Source organism: Phasianus colchicus, chromosome 1, assembly GCF_987193195.1.
Source record: "Phasianus colchicus chromosome 1, bPhaCol1.hap1.1, whole genome shotgun sequence".
Lineage (NCBI taxonomy): Eukaryota > Metazoa > Chordata > Aves > Galliformes > Phasianidae > Phasianus > Phasianus colchicus.
Window position 1 is genome coordinate 120,932,479 of NC_143436.1, and position 14,462 is coordinate 120,946,940.

Below are 14,462 nucleotides of genomic sequence, written 5' to 3' on the forward strand. Positions count from 1 at the left end.
ACTTCTCTCCAAAGGATTTGACCCATTCCAGCAACATAGAATGCATTGGATTGCTTTTGACAAAATGTGATGGTGTATCATGGTCCTCAATAAGGGGAGGACCCTAAACAGTCCCATTTGCTGCTAAAATGAAATTTCAGTCTTACACAAACTTTTGGCAAGTAGACAGGCATGGTTTCAGTTACCTTAAGGGCTTACTGCACTCTCCCAGGTCTTTTGTAACACAGGATACAGGCACACAAACTCTAAGCGTCTTTCAGTTTCTCTATTATTGTTTTTTATACCCCTCTGCAAGTACCCATAAATCATGTCCTTCACTGTCGAGCTCCTTTTCTCAGTCTGAATCAACATTTCAGTCTGCCACTGAAATCTCTGAACTTAATGGCCTAAAAACTAGCCCCTGCTTTTCCACATGCCACTATCTCTTGCAGACAGTGTTTCTGTTGCAATGACAGCATCACCACTCCTCCTGCATCTGACTACACATCCCTTTCATACTACCCTAATATCCTAATCTACTTTTCTTTGTCTTTCTCAGTAAAGTTTCATCTGTTTTCCTCCATCTTAAAACAAAGTTCAGTTAGATCCCATTCTGATCACTGCAATTTTCTCTTCTGTACTTTCCTTGTCACACACCTCTCCATCCCATAGAGGTTCATCCTCCCAAACTGGTTTGACTGTTTTCATCTCAGACATCCTTGTCTTCAACTTTCAAGAACGCATTCACATCAAACTAACTGCTTACCCTCCTGTCTGCACCTCTCTGCCTAACTGTGCATTGAAGAAAGGCAGAATTTCAGCCCCGCTACAAGGGGGTTGAAAATCAGCCACCTCTGGTGGGAAGCCACTGACATTCATGTGTTTGCCATGAGGCACATTATATTGATTCTTACATACCTTAGTAACGTAACTTAGCTCATAAGCTTCTGCATCTGTCCATGTAGGAACATGCTTAGTTTTACACCACTGCTGCCTCTCTCAGTCAGGTATGTCCTGACAGAAACATTTATCCATCTGAGTGATTCTAGCAGAGACAGGCTAAGAGAGAAGTTTAAATATACCCATCATGGTGCAGAATGAGTAATAGGACAGCTTATGCTTCATTTGTCAGTCAGATTTCTGGAAATCCTGTCTGCTGCAGAAAGTTAGACATGAATCCAGCTGCAGTAGGTGGAGCTTCAGTTTACATGCCAGCAACTAGAGTCACAAGGATTTAGTAGGTGTAAATGTGATCGCACAGAAGCGTCACACAAGTTCCTCTTTGCTGCTAACAAATGTTCACCTTTTGCTCAAAGTGATTTCATTGAATTGCCATCCGTGAGGAACTAAAGCTAGCTTTCCCCCAAGGAGTAGTGATTCAGTGTGCTTTAGAAAACAGTGTGAAGCCTAAAATAAATATTAGACAATACACTCTGTTCCTGTGAAATACATAAAGAAGTATTACTCCTCAAAGTGATGCTATCCCATCTCAGCATGGAACTCAATACTCCTGCTGATCCGTTTCATCTGGTGAAGGTTTATCCCTATTTTAGGCTCTGTTATGCAGATTTGCAGTGGGAATGGGTAGTTTTCCTTTGTCCTTCTCTAACAGAATCACATCTCTAAGTGAATCACTCTCTAAAAAATCAGCCATGTATCTTCAGGATTGCAAGCAATATTTTGGAAAAGAAACACTTTATTTTACATTTGTTTCCACAAATGTGAAATAGAGGAGAGGAGAAGAACAGAGGAGAGGAGAGAAGAGGAGAGGAACATTAAACTGAACATTGAAAGAAGTCCAGATGTTAAATGAAAATATTGTTTTGCAAAACAATCAAGAGACAATATCTCCTTGAAGACCACTGTCAAGTAACAATTTAATCTTCCTAAGTTTGTGACACTTGCCACCCAGAAAACTGTCATGCATCTGTATTTCCAAAGTTTTCTGATCCTTCCTTCTTTTGCATTTAGGCATCATCTATGGTTATGATTATGGAAATATAAAGAGCAAAATTTGATGACCAAAGGAGCAAAGATCTTTTTTATTCATGTTTCATTATTAATTAGATGCAGAGCATGATATATGTACATTTAATGAAAAGTGTGTACATAATTGGTCTCTAAACCATCTGTTTTCCAAACATATTTATGAGACGCTGTTAGGTCATAAAAAGCCCTCTCCAACATCTGGTCTGACACAGTCTCACTATGAGTGATAGTTACTGTTCATAGGTTGAGTGATATTTTAGAGTTTTACAACTTCAGGGATTTGAGGAAAGACAAGCTTTTAAATATTGTTTAAACAGGGTATGTTAGATAAATGTTATTATGGCATCAAGAAGTAGAACTATTTTTGCCTTCTGTACAGCTTAGTTTTTGTGCAGCGGTGAGGCAGAAGGGGGACTCACAGAGTCTGGGTCTCTTCCTAGCTCTGCTACTGACCAATTGAAAAATTCACTATCCTGCCAAGAACGTGGGGTAATGTCATTCAGCTACCATCTGAAATGCTCTGAAGTAAATCCACACATGGCAGTTATGTGTCGTTCCAGGCCTGCCCTGTCTTTAGCTTGGAGGGAACCGAGCTTCCCCTGCATATTTCTTAACAGATCGGTTTAGCTGCAAATAGAGGACAATTATGCTTTTCCCATCAGTCAGATACAGACATACAAATTTTTGCCATGTTCTCCTCATGAATCTAATTTGTAAACGTAAATATTTCTGTAATCTGATTGCAAAAGTTACTTGTCCACATATAGCTGTTACTGGTTTGCAGGCAGCTATCAGAACATGAAAAAAAAAAAAAAAAATAGCATGTAACTTTGCCTCTGTAGCCCATCATTCACTTTACCTCTCCTCACTGCCCATTCAGCTACTCAATGGAAAAATTAAAAGTGCAGTTCACATAGATTTTAAATTGAAAATAATTTCCCTGAATAAGGCAGCATGCCACCTTTCTAACCACAAGCAAAGTGCAAAAACATTTGAACTGGAATTCTTGATATAGCCATTATGGCTATCTATAGCCATTGCTTAAAAGTTCTATGGGTCAGGTATTTTAGTTATCTTCTTTTAAATATTTCTATTCTGTTGTAAATGCCATTTTTTTCCCCACAAAGTATTCCATGTAAACCAGTTTGCTTTTTATCCTTCCTTCAAAGAGGAGAGTGTTTTTGCACAAAATCTGTATTATAGCACAAATCATTGCTGTTGACCAGAATGCTTCAAAGACTTATTTTTTGGACAATGCTGATTTCTCCTTGACCCTCTCATCAGAGCTGATAACGTAGTTTCCTAATCATAAGCTCTTTTCCTCTTGAGTATGTTTACTATGATTTCGCAGACAGAAATGAGGGACTTAGCATTTATTTATGAGTTTTCTGAGTAAAGGTCACTGGCACATGTAAACGAGATGTACACAGAGCTGCCTTCAAAAAATACAGAGTAAAGTGCAAGTAATCTGATCAAAGAAAACTTTTGCCAACAGCGAGTCATATCTTAAAGAGATATTCATTTTTAGAAAATGCATTTGTCTTCAAGACTGAATGGCAGAGCAAGGCTCTAAATGAAATATATATATATATATACACACATATAATGTAAGAGGCACAATACATTTTCTAAGCCAATTAATCCAATTCAAGTTTTATGTTACCCAGACAAATATCCTTTCTATTCTATAGCATGGGAAAGCAGACTTTGCAATAACTATATCTGTAAAGCAGCAATTTTCTTTTTTCTCTTTTTGAAGCTCTTAGCTGCAGTACTTCTTACTTGTACAGTACATATACAGGTGAACTTCTTCATTTTAAACACGTTAAATTGAAAAATATTGGCTTCAGGTTGCATACTTTCCTAACACCAGGAGCTGTCGTTACCAACAAGTACCCTTGATTTTAAAGGCAGCAGTAGCTCAAACATCTGGAAGTTTACATATCCAGGTATAAAGGTCATGTAAGACGTTCTGCTGTACCTTCGGGTTTCCAAATGGGAAATGACAGCAAGAGTCCTCAAGTGTACAAGATGACCACAAAATACTTAACCAGGGTAACCAACCACCACCACCACCATTCAGCCGTGGTTCATAACACACAAGGCACTTGAAGTAAAAACAGAAAAGTTTATCAAGACAGTTCTAAAAAGATACAGATCTTTCCTTTTCTTTTACAGATCTGTATCAAATTCTGTCCAGCCCATTTCAAGAAAGAATTACAGAGCTGTAATACCACAAGTATATGCAAGGGTATGGAAGGACTGAAGAATATGATGAGATAGATGTAAGAAAAAAATCACATATTTATTTCAGAAAAATGAAAGTGGAGAGATATAACTGCTGTTTATTAAAGCATATGGCAGAGGAGAGAGAAGGCCTGTAGAAATATAAAAAACCTGAGCTTGAGAATATTTTTGGACATACTAGCACAAGAAAAAACTGATGGAAATTAGAAACAGGATTCTAATGCCAAAGACATTTGAATAACCCTCCAGTAATAGCAAAAGAGAACTTCTCTTTCTGAATGGAGCCTCTTAAGTGATTAAAGAGTCAAGGTAGCTCTCTGTAATTGCAAATGACCCAGGAAGTCTCTTCCAGGTCTATTTTCCTCGTTGAATTCCAGAACTGCCCTAGATGAGTAACCGCATAAAGGCTGAAATATCTCATGAAGTGCTAGATGAAATATATCTATAGCAATTCATCTTCCTCCTAGGCCAGTAGCTGTTCTATTCTTAGCATGAACAGATTTTTAATTTGGGGCTGCAAGTGTTTCAACTAGCTAGATAGCTTCTAACTACCTCCAAGTGCCAGCAACAGCTCAGTTTAACCAGAGTGAGTGAATGGGAATACATACTTGCAGCCAGTAATCCCAGCCAATTCCCACCACCCTGCCTTGGAGATGAGCATCTGACAATAACAACACACAAAAAAATGGGTGAACAGGCATGCACAAGCCAAAAGAAGTAGGCACTTTCAAAAAGCTTGAGAAGTACCACTCTGGAAAGATAGATTGAAACAAGATGTTAACTGACTCATCTTTACCACTTGAATGTCTAGTGACATAAATCCCGATACCTTCCACCATAAGCAAACTGTCGGGGGAAATTGGCTTAGTTCCTTGTTAAATAGTACAATGGAAGAATTATTTTAGAGACTTTCAGCATATTTGTGTTTCAGCTTGCAGCACTGATAACAGCACAGTTTCTGGTATTACCTAAATCAAGTTGAGCAAGAAATAACTTCTGTTCCATGCTCAGTTCCCTTATAGCTTACAGTTACATTTCCAAACACTCCTTTCAAAGATAAATTAATAAATGGTGACCTAATATGATAGATGCGCTGTGCCCATACTTTTTCTCCTCTTATCTAGCAACATTATTTAATGTTAGTCATTTTTTGACAGCAGTATTCTCTAACAGTTGTGCACTTCACACACTATGCACTATGGCTGATCTCATTGTCAAGCTACATTTATTCTGGCATATATCTGTGTGTGGTTTAACCATAGGTTTATTGAAGCAAACCATAGTCATTATCTCTTATTTTCCTTGACTGCATATCATCTCACATAGAGCTCTACTATTATCCCTGATGTGAGCGTATCTGAATAGATTCATTTTAAAGATTAATTCAAAATATCACATAATATTTTCTCTAATGGCTCAAGACTGATTTGCAATTTTTCAGGAAAGTTATTTGCACTATTATATAGCACGTTTAATAGCTGAGATCCGTAAAGTCTGCAATCAAGACATTCCAACATGTTTAATATCTGGCTGCCTTTTATTGATAATTTTCTTCTCCACTATTCATGCCTTTTTGCATGAAACATCTATTCATTTCTAGTGAGTTAATTCACTCTATTTCTATTGTTACAGCTACTAGTGGATCTTTCACTGGTTTAATACAGAGTGGTGTAGCTTTTCCAAACACCAACTTCATCTTATTTCCATAAATGTGAAATTCTTAATTATGTATTTGCTGTAACATTATACTAAAGTAAATAAATTAGATTTGACAAGAGGGAGATGACAGTCATAAGCCATGCCATCTGGGAACAGTGGGATTTGTTTACAGTTTCACTTCTCACTCCAAATCCTACAGTGTCCTAGCATGTAAAGATCTGCTAAGGAGCAGTGCCATCAGCTAAAATATGTTGGATATCTTTCTGTAGCCAGCAGAATTAGGCAATGCTGCAGTGGTGCTTGGAAAAAGACAGTCAATTTGCAAGACCTCAGAGGGCCCACAGCTGGACTTGTCACAGTTTGCATTGACTCTACATCCCTTTAGTGTGACAGAAATTTCAAATGAAAAGTGGAAATTTTTTTGTTTCAAAACTACTGAAAAACTACTCAAGAACTGAAAAATGCTTGCAGTATTGCAGCAAAAAGCAGATCAGACTTGGCTTCAGTTTATGCATGTTTTGTCAAGGAAAAAGCAATGTTCGTAAGAAGAAAGACCATGTCAAGGAACCACAGCACAAGAGATAGGGCTCAAATATGGGATGTGTACACATTCCTCATGCTGGGCAAATCATTTGACTTTTCTACATATAACAGAGATGATAATGTCTCCTGGGGTGCAGACAGCTTTTTAAAGAAGATTTTGTCTCTCTTATCTTGTATATGCAAAGAATAGCAATAACAGGTTGTGACTTTGGTTATGACATCTACACACTCGTAGAAGCAGACAGTGTTTCTATAGAATGTGCTTTGAAAGGAAATCATATAGTAATTGCTTTCTTTTTTTTTTTATCTGTTACTCCATTCTTTCCCTTATCTAAGCTTGGAAATTCGAGCTACAAAGAAATACATAAATGTCCTTTGAGAGTCCTTGAAAAGCCTCTTATTTAATTACTTAATTTTGTATGGTCTTAGAAGCTGGGTGTTTTGCACAAAAGTAAAAATTTAATGTTACATAAGCCACCCACAACAGGTAACAGAAGTTAAATTACTACTGTTGATGCTATGGAAAATCGTGACAGTCAAATCAACCAGAATTAAACAAACAAACAAAAGGGACAAAAACAAATCAATCAAAAGCTAAACAGAACACATCAAATTTGCATTACACCCTCCAGATCACAAAACTCAGAAACTAGTTCCAACTGAGTGCCGAAGTGGAAGCTCCTTCTACTGGAAAATGCCCTGCCCAATTCCCACTCACACCCAGAAGTCGACTGACTGACAGAGGCAGCAGAAGGAGAGGATGCAGAGCTGATGCCCAGATCATGGACTTTATATCTTGGCTGTTTGCTTTTGAATGGGAAAAGCATTTTCCTCAGTGAAACACAGAAATAATGTTGCCACTACACATTTCAAGGAAGGAAGGGATAAGTTCAGAGGGCCTCACAATTGATCCAAGGGATGGAACACTTCTCTGACGAGGTCAGTCTGAGAGAGCTGGGTCTTTTAAGCCTGGAGAAGAGAAAGCTCTGGGGAAACTTGATAGCAGCCTTCCAGTATCTAAAGGGGGACTATAAGAAAGAAGGGGACAGACTCTTCAGCAGGGTCTGCTGTGATAAGACAAGAGTATATGTTTTCAAACTAAAAGAGGGGAGATGTAGACTGGATATAAGGAAGAAGTTTTTTACAAGAAGAGTGGTGAGGCACTGGCACAGGCTGCCCAGAGGTGGTGGGTGCCACATTCCTGGAGATGTGCAAGACCAGACTGAATGGAGCTTTGAGCACCCTGATCTAGTGTAGATGTCCTTGTTCATTGCAGGAGGTTTGGATTAAATGACCTTTAATGATTCCTTTCAACTCAAATGGTTCTATGATTCTATGAGAGTTCACTGCCCCAAGGAAAATGAACAAAACTCTCATGGAACTATTAAGCTGCATTAAGTCAAGCTGTGTTTTTCCTTCTCACAATAAGATGCACACCCTCACTTATTCACTTTCATATGGACCACATGGCTCTGCAATTCCTGAATGCTGTTTTTATGTAATTAGAAAAACCTCTGAGATGTAAGCGATTTTCAGCTCTCTTGTGTGCACAGAGAACAGTGTGTTAATTGATTTAACTAAGCTTGTGTTCAGAACTCAACAGGAAAATAAAATCTTGCTTTGAGAGATAATGTGAATGTACAAATTAATACTGGGATGAGAAGTCATTCATTCAGCAAACAGTTACTGGAATGTCACACTGATCTGACTCACATTGTCAAAATCAGAACCTTCAGCAAGATGTAGCTTGTGCCTTCTCCCCCGTGTAGTCATCTGGGCAGGTGGCCTGATCTTCAGAGGTGCTGAGAACCCACAACTGACTGCCATATCGAAAAACCAAATTCCTTCAAGTCATGGATAAGAGATTTTCATCTCTGAAAATCAATACATTTGAGTAAAAGGTAGCAATTTCGTTTTCTTTTTTGGGGGGTTCTGTTACCAGTATGCTTTAGAGTTCCCATTTCAGAGATGACAACAGCTTTACTGATTTGATGTGGTCAAAGAGTTTCTTACTTAAGAAAGCACTAACCAAATGCTGGATGTTACTAATTTCCCATTACTGCTGCAGTGAACATGTTTCTGATAACAGCTGGCTTCTGAATGTACCAAGTGAGTTTGGCTTCAGTGGCTGCTTTGAGGGCAGTCCACAGCCAGATCCTGGCAGCTGGCAGAACGACACTGTGGTCCAGGGACTCTGCAGTGCTCCACCACATGAAAAGACAGCTTGGAAACACAGAAGTTCTCATGCATGCTAAACCAATGGAACAGGCAATGATGACAGTAGTCTGCAAGGGTTAGCATTGAGTGGAGGGCACTAAATGAAAATATGCTTCAAAACTGCCCCTGGTTTCCTACTGTTTGGTAGAGTCATGATTTCCAGAAGCTGTCCCCTGTTCTGGAGGTGTTTCATGGGATCTTTGTGTGCATAGCACCAAAAAATCTCAGAGCCGTTGTGGCCACACTGAGAGATTCATCACCCACTGGAAAATGTGTTTCTGTCCATTATTTGCTCTGCAGATTCATCCTGGTGCATCACAGATGCGTAGTCTTGGCTACTGTATCCAGGAGGGCATATGGCCTATGTATGGATGACAGAAATGTCTTGTAAGGGCTGCAAGGATAAGAGGGAGATGTGTTGCCAAACTTGATGTTTGCTGCTCCAGCAATCTTAATTTCTCTACTGTATACTACCTTCAAGCATTTGCTTTTAGTGCTGAAGTAAGTCAGTGAAACTGGAGCTATGTGAGAGGCAGAATTTCTGGTTCTAACAAAACTTCATTCAGTGTAGAATCTCGTAAGTTGTTATAGATTTTTTTTTTTTAATAAGTTCTATACATAGTTTGGGAATTATAGTGTTTGACAGCATTTTAGATCCTTCTGACTCACAGCTGCCACCCATAACCGCAGGAGAGTTCACTTGTTGGGTACAGGACATTTAACAATTAAAGTAATCTCCATGGGAGATCTCTTCAAAGGAAATGAGGTGGGGTCAGAAAAGTTCAGCTCTTGTCAATAGTGGCTGATTTTCTTCAGGCAAGAATATTTATCTCCCAGTCTCTTATCACAACTGGTGAATTGCAGTTTGATACTGCTCAGGTTGTCTAAGGTGATTTCAGCTCAGGGATGTTCAGGAGAATTTGATGCAGGGACAAACGTTATTGAAATTGATACAAATTGATGAAGAAATTCAGGTTTTCTGTGCAAGTGAAAAAGATTACACTTAAGTATAAAAGTAGAGTAGATGCTTAGGGCTTAATAATATTACTTAGATTCTCTTTTAATTTTCTTTACATTTTCCCTACACATTTTTATTTTATTCTGTATGGTTTTTTTTCTTTTTCAGAGGTAGTTCATGATAAAGTCAAAATATTAATGTACAGTCTTTATGCTTACACCGCACCTATTATTTGAAAAAAAAAAAGGGAACTGAAATGAAGCTGTTCTAGATGCAGGTTTTTAAACACAGAGTAGCACAGCTATAGTCAGTGCAGATTTTTTTAACTCAAAAACTATCTGCAAAAAAGTATCAACATTTCTTTCAAGTGCTATTTGGCCACTGGAAGACAGAGGTGATTGTCCCCCTCTATTTGGCTCTTGTGAGCCCCCATCCAGGTTACTGTGTCCAGGCCTGGGTTCCCCAGCACAAGAAAGATGTGGAACTCTGAGAACGAGTCCAGAGGAAGGCCAATAAGATGATCAGAGGGCTGCAGCACCTCTCCTACAAAGAAAGGTTGAGGGAAGTGGGCTTGTATAGCTGAGAGAAGGCTCTGGGAAGACCTCATTGTGGCCTTCCAGTACTTGAAAGAAGCTTACAAACAGGAAGGGGTATGACTGTTTATGAGGGTGGATAGGAATAGGACAAGGGGGAATGGTTTTAAACTAAGACAGGGAAGGTTTAGGTTAGATATTAGGAGGAAGTTTTTCACACGGAGGGTGGTGACACACTGGAACAGGTTGCCCAAGGAGGTTGTGGATGCCCCATCCCTGGAGGCATTCAAGGCCAGGCTGGATGTGGCTCTGGGCAGCCTGGTCTGGTGGATGACGACCCTGCACATAGCAAGGAGGTCAAAACTGGATGATCATTGTAGTCCTTTTCAATCCAGGGCATTCTGTGATGATTCTACGAAATAATATTTGTGTGTGTGTGTGTGTAGCTGAAAATGACAGGCAAAGATAGTTTCTAAGCTGTGGCTGATTTTTGCAGGTATCTCTTCCAATTCAATCATCGTGTTTTCCTTTAGGCTAACATGCTAAGAGGGTTGCATGCTCTGATCTTTACATGGTCTTACTTTATGATTATGCATGTCCCACTTGTATTAGTGGAAAGAAGCATTGTTAATGGTCTCTTTCAGTGTTCCATGCACTGGAGAGATAGCCAAGCTAGCTGGAGTGAATATGGAGTAGCAGAAGTTGTCTAGATGTGATCGTAGGCTTCCTACCTGGTGGTCCAATGGTGCTTCTTGAGACGTAGACTGCAGTCCATTAAATGATAGGAATTGCTTTATTTTCTTAAAAAATAAATGTGCATTTCTCTACAAAACAATAAGAGAAAATAAAATCAATGATTTTTCTATGCACTCTTATTGGTTATAAATCAAGAATTGCAACAGTAAAATGAGCTGCTGTAGCACAAGGTTAGCCACAAGATTTCTCATGTTAAAAGAGGCTGAGAAACACTATTCAATTCTACACTGTTGAAAATGGTTTCCACCCTATATTTTCCCAGAAGGAAATGAATTTTTGGGCTTGACTCTGTGAGAGATATCTATGGATAACTGAAAAGACCTCTTTGTACAATTTATAACAAGGAAGAGCACTATTTGGAAAACTTGGTTCTATGTTAAGGATGACACAGATCTAAATGCGGAGTGGCAGTTTGGAGCAGGAGCAGTGACTCTTTGTGAACCATTTCTTGCTGTCCTTAGTCCTCTTATCATACTCCACTGAGCTGTCAGTTCCTGAGGCACTGAACAATCATTTCCAGGACCTCTGATTTGGTGGAAGGGTAGCCCACTCCTTGGGAGAATAGGATTTCTGCCAATAGTTCATAAAGAGGTGCAGAAAATCACTGCCTATCTCAAACAAATCTTCTGCTAGGGCTTTTTTCCCTAGCTATTTTTTAATGGTGCATGTGACTGGTGGGGAAACAAAGCTGACTTACGTTTGCAGATTGCATCATTGCTGCTGAACACCAGGGATCCCCAAGGCTCTGGCACTGTTCTTGGTGAAGCAGTATGCTTTTCTGAATGGCTTGCATTTTTTTCTGCCATTAATTCTCATTCAGCTTTTTCTGCCTGTCTTTTTTTTCCTTTGCTCATCTAGTAACCTAAACTAACATTATTTACCTCCCTCAGGTCTTTTTGATTTCAGATTTTTTCCTGCGATTAGTCATCTGTGTCAAGAGAAAAACTGAAATGGATTTACAGCATTGCCAGTGCAAAAGTTGTTCACTTAAAAATAAAAGATCTAGCTTCCCAATTCATTAACAGTTTTATAGAAATTTCCTTTATGAGGAGGTTACCTGCAACACTTTTGGCTGTATTACTCTCCCTTTGCACCTTTTCTCTCAATTTTAATCTGAATACGTCTTCTGATGCTACATCATGCAATTAGTGCGACCCATCGCAGAAAGCATCACAAATTATATCCAGAATATGGTGACATTTAGGCACATTTGCACAGATTCTGCAAAAGGATCAGAGATAAACAAGTCTCTGTTTTTCATTTTGAGCCAGTAAATGACGTTTCTATTTATCTGCTGTCAAATTGCAATGGCAAAAAGCTGTTCCCCCACATGTAAACCTCAAGTAATGAACTCTAGGTGACTGGAACATAAGATTTTCTGTGGTGGATCTGATTGTTCTGCCATTGTCTGTAGTATCCTGTCACTGCCAGTGACCAGCAGCCTTCCAGTTTGTACTAGAATGGCAAAGTAGAAGAGGCAGGTGGGTTACTTTAATGTAACTTTTGGAAGTAATTTTTAAGTAAAAAGTATAATAATAATAACTTCTAAAGATAAAATGATTTTTTTTTCCACTCATTAAAATTCAGATGCATCAAAACGTTTCTTTTTGTCCACATTTATGCTGTTAGTCTTACACTCAGTCTGGACTGATATAGTATTGTTGTATACATGTTTAGTTAGAGGTTATGAGAAGGTAAATGCAAAGAAATAGTGCTAGACACAATTATTCCTACATCAGCATGCAAGTAAGATGATGAGGCTACAAGTACCACAGCTTACAGGAAGATATAGTCCAAGTGAAGTGTTTGACTGATACTACTATAAGCTATGATGAGTCTACTGCTCGTCATAACTGATAATTGGCCTAGGTCCTTTAGGCTGTTCAGATTTGGCTAATAAATTGCATTGTCTCTGTCCTTGTTCTGTTCAGGCTTTCAGTTCTATTCTCAGGAAGGAGGTTTCAGTTCTCTTTTCAGGCTCTGCATAGCCTGACTGGCATTGGCACAATCTTTGGTCCAGATGCCACTAGATCATGCAAACCCACAGGTATGGGCTTTTTTTTTTCATGTTTTGTCTGGAGGTTCACTGTGTTTCCCCTATTCAGTCTGACTAGCTTTAAAAGTCCTCAGTGAGAGGCCTTAAGAAAGCCTTTGCTCAAGTTTATGGCCAGACCTGGAGAGGAAGGATGAGTTAACAACAGGAAATAAGTGACAGGAAGAGGTTCTGGAGGGCATAGAACCTCAGCAGAGCAGCTACCTTTTTGTATAAGTATCAGTCTCCATCCTCTAATCTATTCACCACTATTACATGACTGAAGGCAACTGCCCCTGAACTCCCTAGAGAGCTCCTAACCTCAGCAGAATATTGTGTTGATATTGCAGAATAAATAAATTTTATTAAAATTTGCATTACTTTTTAGTTCATATGTAAATATTTTAGCATACTTTGCAAAGGTATCAAATTATTTCCTAATCAGTTAACGCTGCCTTAAACTGAGGAGCCCATGATACATAATTTCAGTCTAATGAATACCATAATATTCTGTGCTGTGACCCAAAAGTTTTCTTCTTTGTCCTGTACTCCTGTGTCTTGTGATGTTCTGGGCAGAATGTCAGTTTGGAATCAAAACATAGCACAATTATATGAAAGTTGGAGGAGGTGATGTCTCCAGGGGTATAAACAGCTTTCTACTGCTGAAAAAGGAAGCAAGTAAGCTAAAAAAAAAAAAAATAGTCCTCAATGTCTGAAAGTGTAGCACCAAAAGTTGCATAGAATGGAAATATTTCTATTTGCAGTCACAGCTGGGAATGCCACATTGCCAAGGATAAAAGAATATTTAATCTAGAAGATGTTTTGACTCAATAACAAAAGGTGAAAAAATGATCCTGGATAAACTGAAACAGATAAGGCTTTAGCCATTAGTGGTGAGGCTCTGGAGTAACTCTCAAGCACTGAGGAAGGGGAAGAAAGGATGTGAGCAGATCTGAGCAGGGTGCTACTGCCATTTGGTGGATACTGGAAGGTGTGGACAGTGGATTAGGAAGGAACAGGTCCCTGAGGCAGGGACTGGATTCCCAAGCTGTCTTCTGTATTCTCATATGTTTTTCTGGTCCTGACCCTTTCCCAGTCAGCATAATAGCAACGACCAACCTTACTAATATTTAACAGGGATTTACACAAGATACCTGCATTATGAACCAGCCTCTGTCTCAACTTTAGGCATCCAGTGCTGTAACAATCTAATGTCAAGACGCCTTGATAACCCCCTGTTTAATGTCTGACCCAGAATCCTGATGGTAAATTCAGATTTTTAATAAACACTGGGATAAAAACAGTTTTTTCTATCTGTTTACCCAGCTTTGCTGCCAGGAAAGAACCACAGGCATATGTGGCCAAAAACAGGCCTTTTGTCTGACATTTTTTGTGATACAGTGTGGCATTCTGAAACCTGCCATTCAGATTCTGTAAAATGAAAAATGATCCAAGTCAGGCTGCCTTGGATACCCAAAGCAAGTAAATATGCCCATACTTGAATGGGATGTCAGCAGTTCCTGTAAAAATTCAGGTGGTAAAAAACTTT